Here is a 22,642-nt window from a genome sequence, read left to right as displayed (position 1 = left end):
CCTCTCCAATAAATGTACTGAGAAAATTGAAAAGCCACATGCAAAAGAATAAAACTAGGCTACAGTTTGTCCCCGTGTACAAAAATTAATTCAAAATGAATCAAAGACCTGAATATAAGATCTGAAACAATATATTACATAGAAGAAAACATAGGCACTAAATGTATGTAACTTGGCCTTAGAGATTTGATGAATTTGACCCAAAAGGCAAGGGAAGAAAAGAAACAAATAAATGAATGGGATTATATCAATCTAAAAGGCTTCTGCACAGCAAAAGAAAACAGCAACAAAACAAAAAGGCAACCAACCAAATGGAAGATAATATTTCCAAACAATTGCTCTGACATATAACTCAATACCAAACAAACTATACAATTAAAAAATGGGCAGACATTTCTCCCAAGAAGACATACAAATGACCAAAGATATATAAAAAGATGCTCAACTTCACTATTTATTAAGAAAATGCAAATCAAAACTACAATGAGATACCACCTCAAAACTGTTCGAATGGCTAATATCAACAAGACAGGTAATAACAAGTGTTGGAGAGGTTGTAGAGAAAAAGGAACCTTCATTTACTGCTGGTGAGAATGTAAACTGGTAGAGCCACTATGGAAAACAGTATAGTAGTTTTTCAAAAAATTAAGACTAGAGTTACCATATGACCCAGCAAGCCTTCTTCTGAGTATCTATCTGAAAATTTTGAACACATTTATTCACAAGGATATATGCACCCCTATGTCACTGCAGCATTATTCACAGTGGCTAAGACAAAAAAACAACCGAAGTGCCTTCAACAGATGATTGGATAAAGAAGATGTGGTACATATATACTATGGAATACTACTCAGCCAGAAAGATGATATACTGTCATTGGCAAAAACATGGGTGGACCTTGAGAATATTATGCTAAGTGACATTAAACAGTCAGAAAAACCTAAGAACCATAGGATTTCACTCATGTGGGATATAAAACTGAAACTCATAGACACAGACAACGATATGGTGGTTAGCAGAGGGAAGAGGGTAGGCAATAAAGGATAAGCCCAGCTGGTATGCTTCAGTGGAGCATCGACTCATGTACCAAGAGGTCACTGGTTTCATTCCCGGTCAGGGCAAATACCCAGTGAGGTGCATGCAGGAGGTGGCCAATCAATGTTCTCTCTCTAGGTGTTTCTCTCTCTCTCTCTCTCCCTCTCCCTTCCTCTCTCTCTCTAAAATCAATAAAGAAAAAAAAAATTTTAATAGTAAAGGATAAAAGGGGCCAAATATATGGTGACAGAAGATGATTTGACTTTGGATGGTAGGTAAACAATGCAATATACAAATCAAGTATCATAGAAGTGTACAATTGAAACCTGGATCTTATTAACCAATGTCACCCCAATAAATTTAATTTAAAAAGAAAAAAATAGGTGCTTATGATCCACAGAGCCCAGGTAGAAAAGAGTGTAATTAATTTGTCTTCAAAGTTGTCTTAGAACTACCACGTTTTAAAACTTCAACAAGATGTAATCAGCTGTTTTGTTAGCAAGGTAGTGTCTTCTCCGGGGGACTGCATATTATGTAAGCAAAATAAGAAACAATGGCTTAAAACCCTTACATTATTTCCAACAAGAAAAGTAAGTATATTAATTACAACACTGTTAAACTTCCCATCAAAAAGCTATATTCAAATTACAAACTTAATTAGCCAAGCCTCTTTTAGTTACAAAGGACAAAAACTTAACTCAAACCAGCTTAAAACAAAAAAGGGATCAAAAACCTCACCTGGCTAAGTCAATGCTAAATCCAGTAGCTCCAACAAATTAATTAGAATTCTGTCTCTACATCTTTACATTATCTGTCTCGGCTCTATTGTCAAATGTGCCTTCTTCATGTAGTGGTAAGAATGCCACTAGTAGCTCCAAGAAGACTTTCAATCAGTTTAGTAAAAGGGAGTCTCTGTTTTTCAGTAGTTTCTGCTAAAGTCTCAAAGCTGACATGGATTCACCTTGAACAACATACCCACCTTTGAATCATTTGTTCTCTCCTAGGGTGTGTAATAACTAATTGGCAAGACTTGGTTCACGTGCCCACCCTGGAGCCATGCTGGGTTCAATCCATCTGGGTTACACTGAGCAAGAATGAAGAATGACTAGTTTCCTCAAAGACACAATGAACAGAAAAATACACATTTTTCACTCAGATAAAATATCATAGATTTGAGTTATTTTATATATTCAGTTTTGTTTGTTTTTTTAATCCTAACTCGAGGATATTTTTCCATTTATTTTCAGACGGAGTGGGAGGGAGGAAGGAAGTGAGAGGGAAAGAGAGAGAAACATTGATGTGAGAGAAGCATATTGATTGGTTGCCTCCAGCACAACCCTGACCAGGGCCTGGGACCAAACCGCAACTGAGGTAAGTGCCCTTGACCAGAATCAAACCTGTGACTCTTCAATCTGCAGCCTGAGGCCCTGACCGCTGAGCCCAACCAACCAATGCTATATTTTCACTTTTAATAAAACAACATTTCACAGTTTAAATGAACTGCACTATCTGAAAGGACAGGCACTATGCTGCGTTTGTGTTCCAGCCAATCCTCTAAAGCCAGATGGTAACACGACTACTCCTGTATCGCTGGCGAAATCATCGAGGGCATTTCTTGGCTTCTGACCCATTCCATATATTTTCTTCCTTTCATTTCATTTAGATCCAATCAAATTAAAAATTATTTTCAAGACAATCTATTGCAGAGGGGTGAAGAGAAAGGTTACATATAGGGAACTACATATAGGTTTTAACAGGTTTTCTGAAATTTTATATAATAGCAGGGACAGTCATAAGGGGCCCGGGATAAAGCCCCGTAAGCAAAAATTACAAAGATAACATCCATATAAAAGTCCCAGGAGGTCACAGAAATGAGAAAGGTAGGACTGGAAAGACAGGCTCCAGAGCCTGGGAATTCAGAGGTTTAATTGGGACTGCTGTAGGGAGCAGGACATTGTGGTTCTTAGAGGAGTTCTTTGCAGTTTTTTAAAACTGCTGCTGAATACTAAATATTGAAAAACAAGGCCTCACCACCTGAAGGTATATTTCCGTTTAGAGGTATCGATACGGTTCCCCCAAGTGCCTTTTGATCCCATGTAAAGAAAAGGAAGAGGGCCAGGGCTTCAACAGCAGTAAACCGATGAGACCAGGCAGCCTACACAAGGCAATCCTGACTATGAGCAATCATGAGATCACTGCCCCAAATTTAAAAAAATAAATAAATAACTCTCCTTTTAACTCATTCCTATTTCTGGCACTTAGAAAGATTTGGCTCAAAGCCACAATGACTGATATTGCTCTAAATCATAGGGACTGCTGCATGGCCCGGGTTACTGGCAGACCCTCAGCTGGCACAACTGTGGGTCTTCTCAGTAACCATCCTCTCTAAAAGATCATATGATTTGGGAGTGAGTCACAGTTCAACTCTTTAGCACTAAATATTGTTGATTCATATATCAGAAATTAAGTGGGGGGAGTGAGTAAAATAACAGTATTGAAAACTGAGAATTTTATTTAATCTTCTGACTATCTTAAAGCCTGGGGGGCTGTACAACAACTACCAATGAGGAGTTCATGGCAAGACAAGAATGTCCTTGAATAACATCATTTTGTTCAGCGTTGTTTCATTATAATGTTGATGAGGTATTCTAGGAACTTAACTCTTGTTTGTATCAATTTTCCTATAGTAAATTGGTTTAGCTATACATTGCTTTACCACACATCCAAGAACCAATCCATGATGTTAAGTGAGGACTTATTGTATCAATTTAAGGTGATTTATTAATTTTGTAAACATTTACTGAGCATCCTTGATGTTCCAGTTACTATGCTAAATGTGAACATAATACACAAACATACAAGAAGATTGCCAAATAACATGATCAGTCTTATTCACAAATAAGTAACAACGTGATAGTGGCTACAAAGGAACATAAGAGAATCCTTGCCAACATTTGAACTAGATATAAAAATAAGTAGGCATTTTTCCACTTGGAAAAAGGCATTGCTGACTGAAGAAACTGCATTCATAAAGACATAAAGGGCATAATATGTTTGATAAATAAATAGAGCTTAGTGTTAACAGAGCACAAGTATGAGGTGACAGATGAGTTGCAGGTGCTGATAAAGATCAGATTGCAAGGAGCAATGTATACTAAACTAATTTTGTTTGAATTTTACACTTAGTGAGTCTTGAGGTCTTTTCTAAAAATCAGTGAAGATGATCTCTTCATATTTTTCAGTAATATAACTGCTCCATCAGTGTGCAAGGAGGACCAGGATTCATGGAAGGTCGGTAAGAGGCAATTGACACACAGGAAATAATGAGATAGTAGTGAAATAGAGAGAAACTAAATTAAAAGACAGAATAGGTGGAATTTGGTGACCAGTTTTGAATAATTGTGGAAAGAGTGGAAACAATTAATAATATATCCAAAATTTCCATTTTGGAAACTAAGAAAAAAGTGAAACCAATAACTGAACTTAAGATTATAAAAGGTAGGGCATTATGTCTGAAACTGGTAACTGTCCACCAAATCCATGCTCTTATTCTGCCTGGGCATATCATTGGACTACATTTCCCAAACTCTTTTGAAGTTAGCTGGATCCTAAACAGGAAGATTTTTTTAAAAATATGTCTCATGTATTAAAAGCAATTGAATGTGAACTTAGAAATTTGTTCATAGCAGCACTATTTACAATAGCTAAGATCTGGAAACAGCCCAAGTGTCCATCAGTAGATGAATGGATAAAAAAGCTGTGGTACATATACACAATGGAGTACTATGCAGCGGTAAGAAAGAAAGATCTCTTATCCTTTGAGACGACATGGAGGGACCTGGAAAGTATTATCCTAAGTGAAATAAGCCAAGCAGAAAAAGACAAATACCACATGATCTCACTTATATATGGAATATAATGAACATAGCAGTCTGAGGAATACGGTAGACCCAGAAACATGGAAGTAGGGCACAGACTGGCATCCCTCAGAAGAGGGGGTGGGGGATGGGAGGAGCTAAACCACAGAACTTATATGCATGTATGCATGACCAATGGACATGGACAACAAAGTTAGGGACGGAGCGGAGGTGGGGTGGGGAGGGGGTGGTGCCAATGGGGTAAAAAAGGAGAAACATCTGTAACAAAAAAATAAATAAATAATTTTTTTTAAAAAAGAAATTTGGAGCTCAGGAGAAATGTCATGTTTGGAGATAGGACTGAGAACCAACACTATGTGATTCAAGCCATAGAATAAGTGGAGAAGTTCTTTTAGACCACCACAATAGACTTAATCCATTGCAAGCCACTAAATATTTACTTGATTATCTTACCCATATGACGTTATATATAATATTCAGAAACAATTCAAATATAACTAGACATATGATATTGGAAAACAGCAGCAAATAAAATCTATCATTTTTCTATCCGTTATGATCAGATGCAGGAAATGTAAAGGACAAGACAAGAAATAGCTAATGTTGTTTTATTCCACCCTACAATCACATAGCACATATGTACAGATTATTTTCTCCACTATGAGTACCAACTAAATAAAAATCTCAGATAGTGTTATATTTATTTATTTATATCCCACCACTTTGCAAAAACAATGTGAGGCACCCCAAGTACTATATTCTGCAACATATGAAACTTTAACCAACTGTTGAAGAACTATATCTGCACCTATGTAAAAAATATATATGTAAATAGTATAGAATTTACAATACTTTCATATTTAAAATGTTTATAATATGCATCAATCCATTTCTTTACTAATCTGAGACATACGGACATAAAAAGAGAAAATTAGGGGAAAACATTAAAATGCAATTTCTGGAAAAAAAAACACCATTCTACTAAAATGTTTCCATTAATTCCACACAGGCTATTTTCATCAAATTATAAAGATTAAATAATTTGTATCCAAGCAGCTTTATTTGTATTATTACTTTGGTCTAAGAACCAAAAAGCCCCACCTGAAAAACTACTACTCATATTAAACCAACACTAACACTATCCAAGAAATAGTTCCATGAAAATTATAAGAATATAGGGGGGCAAATACTGACACTTTAGCCTTCCCTTGCTTTACTCTTTATTTAACTATTTTCCATTTAAGTATTGACCAAGTTTGCCTTCACTTAGATTCAGAGACCCTGCAAGCAAAAAATTATAAGGTGTCTGAATTATTTATTTTAAAACTTTAAAGCATCTGAGGCATCTCCTATATTTTATAGACTTTGAATGGATCAGTGTCAACTACTAGAAATGTAGGCTCAATGATCCTATAAGCCCAAATGGCCATTCTGTACCCAAATGAAAAATGTCACGTGAGCCCTTTGGCCTTGGAGAATCTAACCCAGAACTGGCTTATTTATGGTAATTACATGTTTTAGTCACTAATAAATCTTACAACCACAATCTATAAAGAAACAGATTTTTCTTTATATTAAGTTATGGAAGTCAACGATGGCTATGAGGTGAGCTGCTTAGAAAGTAGTCTGTAAATTCAGCTCTATTAGGTAAGCCTTTCAAGAAAATTTTTCTCTTAGCAACAGAAGGAACAGTACACTTCAGTTTAAATTTTATATCCTTATGGAACATATTCTAGTGGTAAAAATGACTGAATATTTTGTGACTCTGAAATGCAATAATTAAAACATAATCTGTTCCTTAGGAACTCCAAATTTTTCTAAATTTAAAATGAACAATTGGGATATCTAAAACTAAATTAAGATTATTCCTTGCAAAACTAATGCATGCACCTACAATATTTGTATGACAACAGAACATAACTTGATAATACCTAGCTGCAGACTCATCAAACCATATATATCTTCAAATTTCAGGTACATCTAAAACACAAACACACACACACACACACAATCTTAATTTCTTGGAAAGTATAATCTGAGTCTTCACACCTTTTTAAATGTTTTTAGTTCAAAATGGCAGATTATACATATTCACTTCCCCTCCTTCCTAAAATCACATTAAAATAATAGAAATAGAAATAAAAAGGACTACACATTGAGAAGTATTGAGATTGGAAATGGAAGCGATCAGTAGACAAGATAATTTTAGCAAATATGAGGCAAAAAGTGAATATGAATAAATATGTTCCATTTTATCACTCTACTGTTGATACAGACTTGGGTTGTGTCGGCTTTTTGTTGTTCTCATCATTATTATTAACATTGTTTTTGTTGCCCCTTCAACTGTTTTTGTTATAACAAATGACAGTGCTCTAGGTACTCCTGTATATCGATGTTCCTCTGTAAGAGCTCCTCTATGGTATACACCTACAGGTGCACTGCTGAGTCATAGGGTATTCACATAATCACCTTTACTAGTAATGTTTTTTTTTTAAAGTGATTGAACCAATTTCTACACACTTCAGCTTAATTGAATCTTGGTGTTCCACATCCTCTTCAAAATTTGTAATCTCCCATTTTAACTTTAGCTTGTCTAGTGGTTATAAAGTGGTATCTCATTCTAGTGTTACATTTCCTTGATTTTCATGAGTGTAAAATATTTCATAGTTTCATGTTTTATTTCTCTTTTTGTCCCTGTCTCCTATTCATGTGTTCTGTCAATTTTTCTACTAGGTTATCTATTTTTTATTTTTGTATATCCTGAGAACTAATTTTGTCAGTTATATATATTTTAAATACCTTCTCACAATTTGTAGCATATCTTTTGAGGAAAAAATAATCTTATATAATATAGTTGAATATAGTAGATTAGGGAATATCCTGGGTCTTCCCAGGAAGGAAGAAACAGGGAGCAGCTAGGGCCGAGCCACCTGAGTCCACCAGAGTGCCTTGCACCATCAGTTCAGTGGACTCAGCTTTGTCAATATGGTCAGTGCATAGTAGCAGCGCTATCGAGGTGCCTGCTGCAGTAGCCAAAACTGGCCTGGAGCCAGAGCTCTACCCTCAACAGCAGCAGCATCTTGCCCAGGCTCCCAGAACCACTAGCACCAACTTGGGAGCCGGGCACTTCCCCCCACAGCAACAGTGACTGGGTGGGAGTAGAGCCCCACCCCCTACAGGCATTAGAAGCTCAGATTGGCAGCTGAAACCCATCCCCAGCAGCATCAGCAAAGGCTGATCAGGAGCAGTGCCCCAGCCCAAGCAGCAAGGTTAGGGCAGCTGAGACCTGCCCCTGACAACTGCAGCAGTGGAGTTGGAGTAGAACCCCTCCCCCCAGCAGCAGCAAAGTCCCAGGTACAGAACATCCTCAGCCCCAAACAGCAGTAAAAGATTGGGACCTGAGAACACTCCCTGGCAACAGCAGCAGCAGCAGCAGCAGCAGCAGTAGCAGTGAGAACCAGGAGCTGACACTCACCCCCAGCAGCGACTGTTTAGGAGCTTAGCCCCACCAGGCAACAGAGTACCCCAACAGCATATCAATGAGACACATGTACCCCAGAAGCATACCAGAGGGACCCATGAACCCCAGAAGGGCACCAGTGGAACACACAAACCCCAGCAGCATTCCAACAGGACCCACGAACACCAGCAGAACCCCACCTGAACCCATCCACCCCAGCAGTATATCAGAGGGACCCACAAACCCTGGCAGTGTGCCAGTGGAACCTACACACCCCAACAGGGTACTAGCAGAACCCCACACACCACAGCAACATACCAGTGGGACCCATGCACCCCAGTAATGCACCAGACTTACCCACGCACCCCAGGCAGCAGCAGCACATATCGGCAGCTGAGACCCATCCCCAGCAGCATCAGCAGAAGCTGACCAGGAATGGTGCCCCAGACCAAGCAGCAGCAAATCTCAGGGAGCTGAGAACTGCATGACAGACCAATACCAGCCGCCAGGTGTCAATCCTTCAGGACCCATAGCAGGCAAGAGGTGCCACCCACCAAAAAGGCTGGAAGGCACAGCAGCCTTAGTTGATACACACTGATCTGCCTACACACTCCAACATCCCTCCCTGGACTTAGAATTACCAGATTGCTAAAATAGTGAGACAAAGAAACAACACCCAAATGCAAAAAAAAGAGGCATCACCAGAAAAGGAACTACATGAACTAGAAGAAAGCAACCTGTCAGACAAATAATTCAAAGCAATGATTATGAGGGTGCTCAAACAATTTGGTGAGAATTACAAACAACTTAATAAGAATTATGAAGAGCTCACTGGGAACTACTTCAGCTTAAAAAAAAGAGGTAGAAGCTACACATAAAAATCAAGAGGAAATAAAGAATGACATAGCTGTTATGAAAAATACCTTAGAAGGGTTCAATAGTAGATTAAAAGTAGCTGAAGACCGAATCAGAGAGTTAGAAGATAAGGTAGAAAAAAACACCCAAATAGAGCAGCAAATGGGAAAATAAATTAAAAATCAGCAGAGTCTAAGGGACTTGAAACAACATTCGCATTATAGGTGTACCAAAAGGAGAAGAATCAGCGAAAAGAATAGAAAACCTGTTTGAAGAAATAGTGACAGAAAACTTTCCTAAACTGGTGAAGGAAAAAGTCACACAAATCCAGGAAACACAGAGAGTCTCAAGCAAGATGAACCCCAGAAGATGCACAGCTAGACACATCATAATAAAAATGGCAAACATTAAAGGCAAAGAAAGAATCTTAAAGGAAGCAAGAGAGAGACAGAAAGGTACCTACAAGGGAGCTCCCATTAGACTGTCAGCTGATTTCTCAATAGAAACACTGCAGACCAAAAGGGAGTGGCATGAAGTGTACAAAGTAATGCAAGGCAAAGGTCTGAATCCAAGACTACTCTATCCAGCAAGGCTATCATTTAAAATTGAAAGAGAAATAAAGATCTTCGCAGATTAAAAAAAAAAAAAAAAGCTAAAGCAGTTCACTACCAACAACCAGCACTGCAAGAAATGCTGCAGGGACTGTTGTAAGAAGAAGAAGAAACAGAGAGAAAGAGAAACATAGGTATAAAATAAAAATGGCAACTAATAACTATCTATCAATAATAACCTTAAATGTAAATGGCTTAAATGCTCCAATCAAAAGACATAAAAGACACGACCCATATATATGCTGTCTACAAGAGACCCACCTCACAACAAAAGATTCACACAGGATGAAAGTGAAGGGATGGAAAAAATTGTTCAAGTAAATGGAAATGAAAACAAAGCTGGTGTAGCAATACTCATATCTGACAAGATAGACTTCAAAACGAGGGTCATAATAAGAGACAGAGAAGGTTACTACATAACATTAAAAGGATCACTCCAACAACAAGAGGATATAACCCTGGTAAACATATACGCACCAAATATGGGAGCACCAAAATATATTAAAAAACTTCTGGAGAACTTCAAGGGAGATATCAATTGTAATACAATCACAGTGGGTGACTTTAACACCCACTGACACCACTGGATAGATCTTTCAAACAAAAACTTAACCAAGACATAGAGTCCTTAAATGACCACCTAGATCAGTTGGACCTAATTGATATTTACAGAACATTTCACCCCAAAGCTGCAGAAAATACATTCTTCTCAAGTGCACATGGGACATTCTCAAAGATAGACCACATGTTAGGACCCAAAGTAAGTCTCTACAAATTCAAAAAACTGAAATCATATTAAGCATCTTTTCAGATCACAATGGCATGAAACTGGAACTCAACTGCAACAAAAACATTCAAACACTTGGAGGCTAAATAGCATATTATTAAACAATGAATGGGTTACCAACAAGATCAAGGAAGAAATTAAAAACTTCCTGGATGCCCTGGCTGGTTTGGCTCAGCGGTTAGAGCGTTGGTCTGCGGTCCAGAGAGACCAGGGTTCGGTTCCCGCTAAGGGCACATACCTTGGTTGCAGTTTGTCCCCGGCCCTGGTCGGTCGTGCGGGTGGCAGCCACTCGATGTGTTCCTTTCACGTCGATGTTTCTCTCTCTCACTCTGTTCCTCTCTCTCCCTCCCACTCTACCTGAACAAAAAAAAATGGAAAAATGTCCTCGGGTGAGGATAAAAAAAAAACAAAAAAAAAAAAACAACTTCCTGGAAACCAATGAAAATAAACACACAACACAAAATCTGAGACACAGTGAAAGCTCTGTTCATAGCACTACAGGCCTACTTCAAGAAACAAGAAAAATTGCTAATTGACTCTAACCCTACAACTTAAAGAACTAGAAGAAAACAAAAAGAAAAATCCAGAGCAAGTAGAAGGAAAGAAATAGTAAACGTCAGAGCAGAAATAAACAGCACAGAGACTAAACAAAAACAGTTCAATTCAAAACATCAATGAAAGAGAAAGCTGGTTTTTTGAAAAGATAAATAAGATCGATGGAGCATTAGCCAGACTCACAAAGAAACAAAAAGAGAGGACCCAAATAAACAAAATCAGAAACAAAAGAGGAGAAGTAATAACTGACACCACAGAAGTACAAAGGAATCATCGAGTCATACTATGAACAGTTATATGCCAACAAATTGGACAATGTAGGCAAAATGGACAAATTTCTAACAACACACAGTCTCCCAAAACTGAACTGGGATGAGATAGAAAACTTGAACAGCCCTGACCGGTTTGGCTCAGCGGTTAGACCATCGGCCTGCAGTCCAGAAAGACCCGGGTTTGGTTCCTGCTAAGGGCACGTACCTTGGTTGCAGTTTGTCCCCGGCCCTGGCTGGGTCATGCGGGTGGCAACCACTTGATGTGTCCCTTTCACATCGATGTTTCTCTCTCTCTCTCCCTCCCACTCTATCTGAACAAAATATCAAAAAAAAAAAAACTAAGAAAACTTGAACAGACCAATAACAACAAAGAAAATTGAAGATGTAATTAAGAAACTCCCACAAACAAAAGCCCAGGCCTGGATGGCTTCACAGGGGACTTTTACCGAAAAAGATCTAATACCCATTCTTCTCAAACTATTCCAAAAAATCCAAGAAGGCGAGAGATTTCAAAACTCATTTTATGAAGCCAGCATAATCCTAATTCAAAAACTGAATAAAGACATTACAAAGAAAAAAACTACAGGCCAATATCCCTAATGAACACCAATGCCAAAATCCTTTAAAAAATATTAGCATAATCAAATCCAGCAATACATCAAAAAAATTACTCACCATGACCAAGTGGGATTCATTCCAGGGATGCAAGGATGGAACAATATCTGCAAATCAATAAATGTAATACACCACATAAACAAAATGAAAGATAAAAACCATATGATTATATCAATCGATGCTAAAAAAGCATTCGTCAAGATCTAGCACCCATTTCTGATTAAAACAGTCAGCAATGTGGAAACAGAGGGAACATATCTCAACATAATAAAGGCCAAATATGAAAAACCTACAGCCAACATCATACTCAATGGGCAAAAACTAAAAGCATATCCCTTAAGAACGGGGACAAGAGAGAGATGTCCATGTTCACCACTCTTATTTAACATAGTACTGGATGGCTTAGTCACAGCAATCAGACATGAAGAAAAACTAAAAAGGACCTAAATTGGAAAGGAGGAAGTGAAACCATCATTAATTGCACATGACATGATATTGTACATAGGAAACCTTAGACTCAAAAATCTACTAGACTTAAATGAATTTGGCAAAGTAGCAGGATGCAAAATTAACATCAAGAAATTGATGGCATTTTTACACACCAACAATGAACTCACAGAAAGAGAAACTAAAAAAACAATCCCGTTTACCATCTCAGCAAAAAAATTAAGATACCTAGGAATAAACTTAAAGAAGTAAAAGATCTCGCCCTGGCCGGTTTGGCTCAGCGGTTAGAGTGTCGGCCTGCAGTCCAGAGAGACCCAGGTTCAGTTCCCGCTAAGGGCATGTACCTCGGTTGCAGTTTGTCCCCGGCCCTGGTTGGTCATGCAGGTGGCAGCCACTCGATGTGTCCCTTTCACGTCGATGTTTCTCTCTCTCTCTCTCTTCCTCTTTCTCCCTCCTACTCTATCTGAACAAAAAAAAAAATGTCCTCGAATGAGGATTAAAAAAAAAAGAAGTAAAAGATCTCTTCACAAAAAGATACAACTCACTGAAAAAAGAAATAGAGGAAAATATTTAAAAAATGAAAGCATATACCATGTTCATGGTTTGAAAGAACTAACATCATTAAAATGTCCATAATTACCCAAAGCTATCTATAGATTCAATGAAATTCCCATCAAAATACCAACAATATACTTCACAGAACTAGAACAAATCCTCCAAAAGTTTATATGAAACCAAAAAAGCTCTGAACAGCCACAGTAATCTTGAATAGGAAGGACAAAGTAGGAAGGATCACAATACCAGATATCAGGTTATACTACAAAGTCACTGTAATCAAAACAGCCTAGTCCCGGCACAAGAACAGGCACATAGATCAATAGAACAGAACAGAGAACCCAGAAACTGACCCAAGACAATATGCTCAATTAATATTTGACAAAGGTGGCAAGAGCATACAGTGGAGTCAAGACAGTCTTTTCAATAAATAGTGTTGGGAAGATTGGACAGCTACTTGCAAAAAAAAATGAAACTAGACCACCAACTTACACCATACACAGAATAAACTCAAAATGGATAAAAGACTTAAATGTGACTCATGAATCCGTAAAAATCCTGGAAGAAAATGTAGGCAACAAAATTTCAGACATCATACATGGCAGAATTTTCACTGATACAACAACTAAGGCAGGAGAAACAAAGAAAAAAGGAACACATGGAACTACATCAAACTAAAAAGCTTCTGCACAACAAAAGAAACAACCATCAAAATGGAAAGGGAACCCACTATATGAGAGAGCATAATTGCCAATGATACATTAGAGGACCTAAAGAGATATGTCTCCAAACAGGACATACAAATGGCCAAAAGATATATGAAAAAATGCTCAATGTCACTAATCATCAGAGAGATGCAAATTAAAACAACAATGAAGTATCACTTCACACCTGTCAGAATGGCTGCCATCAACAAATCATCAAACAACAAGTGCTGGCAAGGGTGTGGAGAAAAGGGGACTTTAGTGCACTGCTGGTGGGAATGCAGACTGGTGTAGCCACTATGGAAAACACTATGGTGTTTCCTCAAAAAATTAAAAATTGAACTGCCATTTGACGCAGTGATTCCACTTCTAGGAATATACCCTAGGAAGCCTGAAACACCAATCAGAATAAATATAAGTACCCCTATGTTCATAGCAGCACTATTTACAATAACAAAGATCTGGAAACAGCCCAAGTGTCCATCAGTAGACAAGTGGATAAAAAAGCTTTGATACATATACACAATGAGTACTATGCAGCTGTAAGAAAGAAAGATCTCTTATCCTGTGAGACGACATGTAGGGACCTGGGAAGTATTATCTTAAGGGAAACAAGCCAAGCAGAGAAAGACAAATGTCACATAATCTCACTTATTTCTGGAATATAATGAACTAAACAAACTGATGAACAAAATAGACCCAGAGTCATAGAAGTCAGGTACAGACTGACAATCCTCAGAAGCGGGGGGTGGGCGGGGGGGGGGGTGGATAAACCACAGAACTTATATGCATGTATACATAACCAATGAACACAGACAACAAAGCTGGAGGCTGGGCAGCAGGGGAATGGGGAGGGGGAGGGGGGAAGAGGGTGTCAATGGGGGGAAAAGGAGAAACATCTGTAACAAAAATAAATTTAAAAAAGAATATAGTAATCATTTACCTTAGTTTTTTGTGTCTTTTTATTAAATATATATTTTATGTTGAGTTTGCTTTAACATTTTTATTTTTATTCCTTTCTATCTAGGAATTGGTTTCTGTCTATAAAATGATAAAGGAATACGGTTTTTTTCTGTATTGATAACCAATTTTCAGAGCACCGTTTATTAAAGAGACTATCTTTTTCCCACTAATAGGCAATGCCTATTCTATTATTAATCAAATTTTGACTTGTGCATGTGTATTTTTGTCCCCACTATTCTGTTCTGTTGCTCCATTGTCTATCACTGTCCCTTTACAAAATTTTATATTCTATAGATTTATCATAAGTTTTTAGAATTTTGTAAAACAAGTGTCCATTCTCCCATTCTACCCCACTTCTTCTGGTGTGTGTTCACTATTCTTAGACTCTTGCTCATTCCTAAAAACATTATGTTCAATTTGAAACATCACTAAAAGAAAAAAATAGGAATCTGAGAGCAAATAATTGAGTCTAAAAATTATTTTGAGGAAAACTGACATCTTCACAATTATCTTCTATGCATAATTAATTATGAGATATCTCTGTGTTTATTTAAGTTGCATCATTTCTCTCAAAACAACTTATAATTTTATCTCCTAAGTGCCTGTACATATTTTGTAATATTTTTCTAGATACTTTATATTTCTACTATTCTAAACTGTCTTTATATTTTATAAATGATTCAGGTGTTGACATATTAATGTATTATCTAATGTTAAACCAATTTTGCTTGTGGTTCTGTTACATGTTTTTTAATTTAAAAATATAGGAAAAGTTAAGGTAATTCACTTGAAACTCAGACACTGAAAAATCTCTCTCCCAGGTATGAGAGAGAGAGTCCATTTTGATAAGCTTGTACATGATGTGTGAGGTGATAAAGATAAGAAGTTAGTATAGACCAAAAAGACTTGTTGGATTGAATGGTATCCTGATGCAGTCTTTATCTGGATTAACTTAAATTTAAAAAATTAATTAACTTTAATTAACTTAAATTAAAAAATAAAACTTTTGTCATTTGGAGGACAAATATACAATATACCTCAGAATTGTTCTAAAACACTGTGCCTCTCCAGTCATGATACAATATATCCTAGAATAAGGGGTCTGTGGTACTCATGGAGAAATGTCATTTGATCCTTTGATTAGTTTTTATAGCACTTGTTACACCACACTTATGAACTCCGGTTCACTCTGGCCCCTCGGTCAAGTTTTGAGGCCTTTGGAGTTGGGCTGTTTCATCTGATTGAGAGCCTTTAACTACTCCTCTTTAGCACCTCCCCAACTCAGAAATGGCCCATATTTCTTTCTCACTCTACCTTCAGCTAGAATTAGAGAGTCTTGCCTGGAGCTACAAGGTCTATCAGAGTTGTCGCATGCTGGGCCTAAATGTCCAGTCTTTCATAGACCTGCCTCTATTAGTCATTATATGAGCACTGTCTGCGGACAGTAAAAGTTAAGTAAGGCAACTTTCTGAAACAGAGGCATCCTCAAAGGGCATCACCTGAAGACTATCTCTCAGCCAACAACACTCTCAGCGCTGAGGCCACAGTCCTTCCTTGAAGGCATTCCTGAGTAGTGCATTGCCATGAACATCACACTGTGCCCACCATGTGCACAACCTAGGCCTTAGTGATGGCCAAAGAATGGCTATCAACCTGTAAAGGGTGTGGACTGAGCTTGAACACAGGGCTGTAGTGTAAACACCTATGTGTGTGAGGCATGCAGCCACAGTAGTAAAAGAAAAAAGACAGGCCTTGGGCCAAGAACAGGACAATCCTATAGTGCTATGCGTAGTACCAGAACTCTACAAAGTCCAAGAATATTAAATGATCAGAAACCCAGAATTATTCTGACAATTGAAAAGTCCCAACCTATGGCTGAAGTTTCAAATATCTTTAAATCACAGGGCACTATTGTTAGAAAATAAAAGATCTTTTCTCTTAGTTTTCATCAAATTCAGCTTTAATTTTTAAAAAATTAGATTGTGGAATTGAGATTGAGAAGATAAAGAAACACTTTAAAAAGTACCTCTTGGAGTGGGATTGATAATAGGCATAGGGTCCTGCGGACCAGAGAGTCCCAGGTTCAGTTCCCACTAAGGGCAGGTACCTCTGTTGCAGTTTGTCCCCAGCCCCGGTTGGGGTCGTGTGGGTGGCAACCACTCGATGTGTCTCTCTCACATCAATGTTTCTCTCTCTCTCTCTTCTTCCCTCTCTCTACCCCCCGCCCCCGCTCTGTGTGAAGATAAATGCAAAAATGTCCTTGGATGAGGATAAAAAGAAAAAAAAAGATAATAGGCATAGGGTCCTGTAGACACAGGGTCAAGGTCAAAGGACTTTATATATTTAGGACCATTCAGTACCATTTAAATTATTTTACTCATGTGTATAAATAACTTTAGAAATTTTTAAAAAGAGAGAAAGTTTAACATAAGATAAAAATATTTTCAATATCTTCTGGGGAAAAAAAATTGTTGAGACCTACTCCTTCTCCCCTCCTCATTCCCCCTTACATGTAAAGTAGCATCTTCGCATCTTTAACAAAAGGGCAATAACTCTCCTGAAATACCAGAGCTCATTTTTGTTCACTAAGTCTTCCAAGGAAGTTAGAAACTTCTTATTATATATATTCCTTTCTTCTCATTGAAAAACAAATACTATGTATTTATGTACTTCCCTCTACTTTTAGACTATGACCTCACAGACTATCTAATCAGAAAATGTAAATGTATCTTTATTGTTAAATACAACAATAAAACATTTAAACCAGTAATATATTCCAAGCATTTTGCATTTGGTACTATGGAACAAAAATTACGAGATGAAGGGCCTCTAAAAATTTACACTAGGTAACTGAAACTAAAAGAAAACAGAATGAGACTTCCAGTCAAAATGGCAGCGTAGGTAATCGCAGTATCACATCCTCCCACAACCACATCAAAGTTACAACTAAACTACAGAACAACCATCATTCAAAACCACCTGAAATCAAGCTGAATGGAAGCCTACAACTACGAATTTAAAGCAGCAGCCACATCAAGACTGGTAGGAGGGGCTGAGGCCCAAAGGGTTTGTCCCACACCCACATGCGGTGGAAAAAAATTAGAAGGATACCTCCGCTGGGAAGGTCCTCCCTGAGAACAGAGGGGTCCCCATCCCACACCAGGTGCCCATCTCAGGGTTCCAGTGCCAGGAAGAGAAGTCCCCATAACTTCTGGCTGGAAAACCCAGTGGGAACTGAGGCTCAGGGAGGCTGAGGCTACTAGAGCCCCAGGCAGCTCCTCTTAAAGTGCCTGTGCATGGACTTATTTAGACTTGCACCCTCCAGGCTCCAGCATGGGGGAGGCAGCTTGAAAGGCACCAAAGACATATGGGGAAAAACTGAGTTGTTTGGCATTGGAGTGAGGACTGGAGAGACGGCTTCCTCCTGGACAGACATGCTATCAGAGGCCTTTGGTGAGCGCTTCCCTGGGGCGGCAGATAGCTGCTATATCTGGGACTCCAGCAAAGGGCTCACACCCTTTGCCCCACGCTGGTGATTCCCTGAGGTCCTGCCCCACCCAACTTTCAGACCCACCCAAGCTATTGCCAGTTGCTTTACCATAGGATTGGCCTGTCCTGGATCCTGCTTCAGGTTTTCCTGAATTCTTACAGATAAGCAGCATCTGGCGTCAGCTAACCTCATACCTCTCATTAAGTAATACACAGAAACAAACACAGGGAGGCAGCCAAAATAAGGAGACAAAGAAACAGGTCCCAAATGAAAAAAAACAGAACAAAACTCCAGGAAAAGAACTAAGTGAAATGGAGATAAGCAACCTAACAGATGCAGAGTTCAAAACACCGCTTAGAAGGATGCTCAATGAACTTAGTGAGAAACTCAATGAACTCAGTGAGGGCCTCAAGAGCATAAAAAAAGAACCAGTCAGAAATGAAGGAGGCACTAACTGAAATAAAAAATAATTTACAGATTCAATAATAGAGTAGGTAAAGCCAAGAAGAAAACCAACTATTTGGAATATAAGGAAGCAAAAAACACCCAATCAGAACAGCAAAAAGAAAAAAGAATCCAAAAAAATGAGGATTGTGTAAGGAGCCTCTGGGACAACTTCAAGCATGCCAACATTTGCAACATTCGCATCCAGAAGGAGAAGAAAGAGAACAAGAAATTAAAAACCTATTTGAAACAATAATGAAAACTTCCCTAACTTGGAGAAGGAAACAGACATACAAGTCCAAAAAGCACAGAGTCCCAAACAAGATGAACCCCAAGAGGTCCACACCAAGACCCATCATCATCAAAATGCAAAAGGTTCAAGACAAAGAGAGAATCTTAAAAGCAGCAAGAGAAAAGCAGTTAGTTACATACAAGGGAGTTCCCATAGACTGTCAGCTGATTTCTCAAAAGAAACTTTGCAGGCCAGAAGTGAGTGACAAGAAATATTCGGAGTGATGAAAAGCAAGAACCTACAACCAAGATTACTCTATCCTGCAAAGCTGTCATTTAGAATCAATGGCCATATAAAGAGTTTCCCAGACAAGAAAAAGCTAAAGGAGTTCATCACCATCAAACCATTATTATATGAAATGTTGAAGGGTCTTCTTGAAGAAAAAGATAAAAAATATGAACAAACAAAATGGCAATGAATACATATCTATTGACAATTGAATCTACAAACAAAATGACCAGGCAGAACAGAAGCATTCTCATAGATACAGAGAACATTTTGTTTGTTGCCAGATGGGAGGGAGGTTGGGAGAATGGGTGAAGGGATCAAGAAGTACAAATTGGTTGTTAGACTGACAAATCTCAAAGGGAAGGGGGGTTGGGGATGGGAAGAGATAAACCAAATAACTTATATGTATATATGCATAACCAATGAACACAGACAACAGTGTGGGGAAAGGAAGGAGGGGGGCAGAAATGGGGAGGAGGGGGTCAATAGGGGAACATCTGTAACACATTCAACAATAAAGATAATTTTAAAAAAAAAAGGAAACAGAATGAGTAAATAATGATTATAAAAATAATAATCCCTTCATGTGAGACATTTTTCTAATAAATTTAATTTTTTAAATACTTAATCCCATTTAAAAAAGAAATATGAATGAATGAATGAATGTGTATTAGTACACAAATTATTAGAAAGGAGAGAAAAGAAGCTCATAAAATTGTTGATAGTGTTACCTCTCAGGAAGTAAGTGAAGGTGGGAGAAATAATAAAAAGAAGTTTCCATATTTTTTTACTACAGTTCTGTATAGTTTGAGGTTTTTCAATATGCTTTCATTGATTTGAGAGAGAGAGGAAGGGAGATGGGGGGAGAAAGAGAGAGAGAGAAACATCAATGTGAGAGAAATATCAATTCGCTGCCTCCAGTACACTCCCTACTGAGGATTGAGCCCGAAACCCAGGCATGTGCCTTACCAAACTGTCAACATTTTGGTGCATGAGATGATACTCAACCAACTGAGCCACACCAGCCAGGCTACTTTGAATTTTTAACAATTATATATATTTATGTTTTATGTAACACATATGTGTATGTAACACATGATGTGTGTGTGTGTGTGTGTGTATAAAATCAATGACTAATATTTTCAGAATATTTCAGAGTAAACTTAAATTCCTCAAAAAATAAAAATAAAACATTTTAAGGTACTGCGATCTTAGTACTTAAACAAGTACCATGGAAAATAATATTAAACATTCAGAAATTAAACATATCTTAAAATAAATTAAAAATCTTTTTATTTTTTTGTCTTTATACCTAGATTTCTACATTGATACAGGCTATACTTAAAGTATGGTACACCCTTATTCCATTATAACAATAAAAATAGTAAAATAAATCTGATTTCTATAATCTTATAATACTGTAATTCTTAGTCTATAGTCACTCAAAGGAATATGGTGAAAAAGAAGAGAGTAAATACGATATTTATGTACTTTGACAGATTTCTAATGTATTGATTTTTTCAGGAAAAAAATGGGTATCAAATTTCCTAATTATCTCTTCTGTTTTTCTAAATGGTGGAGAATTTTAAGGGAAATGATAAAAGTGCCTGATTGGATGCTGCCTTTCAAATCCATGACCCACTTCCTGAAACCTTGCTGATGGGCTCTCATGTGGAACATTTCCCATCAGTAGTTGAAATTACCTTTCAGATCCTCCAACATGTTTCAGAATCTTAGGATGAATAATTAATGCAACTGCACTCACAGACCTTTGTAATGAGTACATATTTTATAAGTAAATAACTAATGTCCAATACCAAATGAATACCAATGGAATAGAGATTTCTGGGAAGTAGGCTTTGTGTTTCGTGTGAAGGCTGAAACTGACACTGATAGGCTAAAATTCACAAACTTCCACTTTTATTAGTTGGTTTTTAGACCCATTTGCTGAGTGTTTCAGCTTAATTCTCATATTAGCAAATGAATGTTGTTTGTGGCTCACAAAAAAGAATGGAATTAGCTATATCATTTAACCACAGGAAGCCACAAATAATGTTAACTGATCAGCTGGCCATAAATTCTTTTTAACTGCTGAATTATGCATTTAATATTCTGCACCTGAAAGCAGTCTTTTTCTCCTTTCCTGTATTTGTGTCAGTCCTTTTTACTCTGTGAATCATTTCTATATTCATAAAGGATATTATATGAATAAAAGCTTGCATTTTATACCTATATACACATATACAGGCATACACTGATATATAATAGTTCAGCCTCATATGCCTGTATTACATTGAAATATTTTTCATTTAATTTAATATTTTCTTAAAAGCCAGACTTTGTAAATCTAATTTAAAGGCCCTGCATTGCATAAAAACACATAACTAAAAGAGTATTCATACAATTGGCCATTTTCCCGGGGAAATATACCAAAGAAATCATACTGCAGTTTTCAGAAGGTTAATTTTCCTGACTATCTACAGACATTTTTTTTTAATTTTTTTTCTTTATTGATTTAGAGAGAGAGGAAAGGAGAGAGAGAGAGAGAGAGAGAGAGAGAGAGAGAGAGAGAGAGAAACATCGATGAGAGAGACTATTGACTGGCTACCTCCTGCATGCCCCCCACTGGGAATTTGGCCCACAACCTGGGCATTGTGCCCTGACCGGGAATCGAACCGGCGACCTCTTGGTGCATAGGCTGACGCTCAACCACTGAGCCACACCAGCCAGGCTACAGATATTTTTCAAGGAAAATTATTTCAAGTGATCACAAGGATGTTAACTTTCTTCTAGTCACTTAGGACACTCAAATTGTCTTATTTTCCATTGGCTTTGAGAGCCTCAAGTGAAGAGAGGGAACTCTGACCTGTGTAATAATATTCTCTACTATTTTTAGAGAAAATATCCCTGAAGTGTATTGGCCTAAGGCAAAGGAAGGCTACTTACTGGTTAATGTGAAGACTCTACTAAGAAGGCTGAAGAAGCTGCAAGATGCATGGAAGGGTCAGCAGTCTGAGCTCAGTCCTGCAGTGACTGGGAGAGCATGGAGAAGTTAACTTGACTTCTCTGTATCCCAGTATCGTCATGTGCAAATGGGAGTAATTTATCTCAGAGCTGTTACTGAAATTAAATTAAACGATGCATTTAAAGTGCATGACAAAAAAATATAGAAAGAGAAAATAAAAGTGGATGACACTCAGTAAAGGCTCTATAAAACATCAGTTTCCTCCACACTCTCTCCCCTTCCCTCATCCAACTACTAGTAACACATCTAAAACTCCCAGATACCATCTCTCAGAAAGAATTGGTATAATTTCGATTGTGCAAAATCTGAATATTAAGTCAACCATGCTCCGGTCACTGTGCTTCCCCATCTAACTATACTTTTTCTTCATAAACTCATCACAACTGCAATTACTCTTTTTTTAAACTGTTTTTTATTTTTCAATTA

General features: G+C 37.7%; 1 long non-coding RNA gene across 1 annotated transcript; it reads right to left on the bottom strand.

Moving 5' to 3' along the window:
• Positions 1 to 2,030: 2,030 nt before the first annotated feature.
• On the bottom strand, positions 2,031 to 22,307 carry LOC118642710. The gene is made up of 3 exons (XR_004961780.1): positions 22,138 to 22,307; positions 12,129 to 12,175; positions 2,031 to 2,148 (listed from the first exon to the last, which is right to left on the bottom strand). It is a non-coding gene; the product is annotated as an uncharacterized LOC118642710 (long non-coding RNA).
• Positions 22,308 to 22,642: the final 335 nt, after the last annotated feature.

This window comes from Molossus molossus, unplaced genomic scaffold, assembly GCF_014108415.1.
Source record: "Molossus molossus isolate mMolMol1 unplaced genomic scaffold, mMolMol1.p scaffold_m16_p_3, whole genome shotgun sequence".
Classification (NCBI taxonomy): domain Eukaryota; kingdom Metazoa; phylum Chordata; class Mammalia; order Chiroptera; family Molossidae; genus Molossus; species Molossus molossus.
The sequence above is the reverse complement of the archived record's forward strand: the minus strand, read 5'-3'. Positions and strand labels throughout refer to the sequence as shown.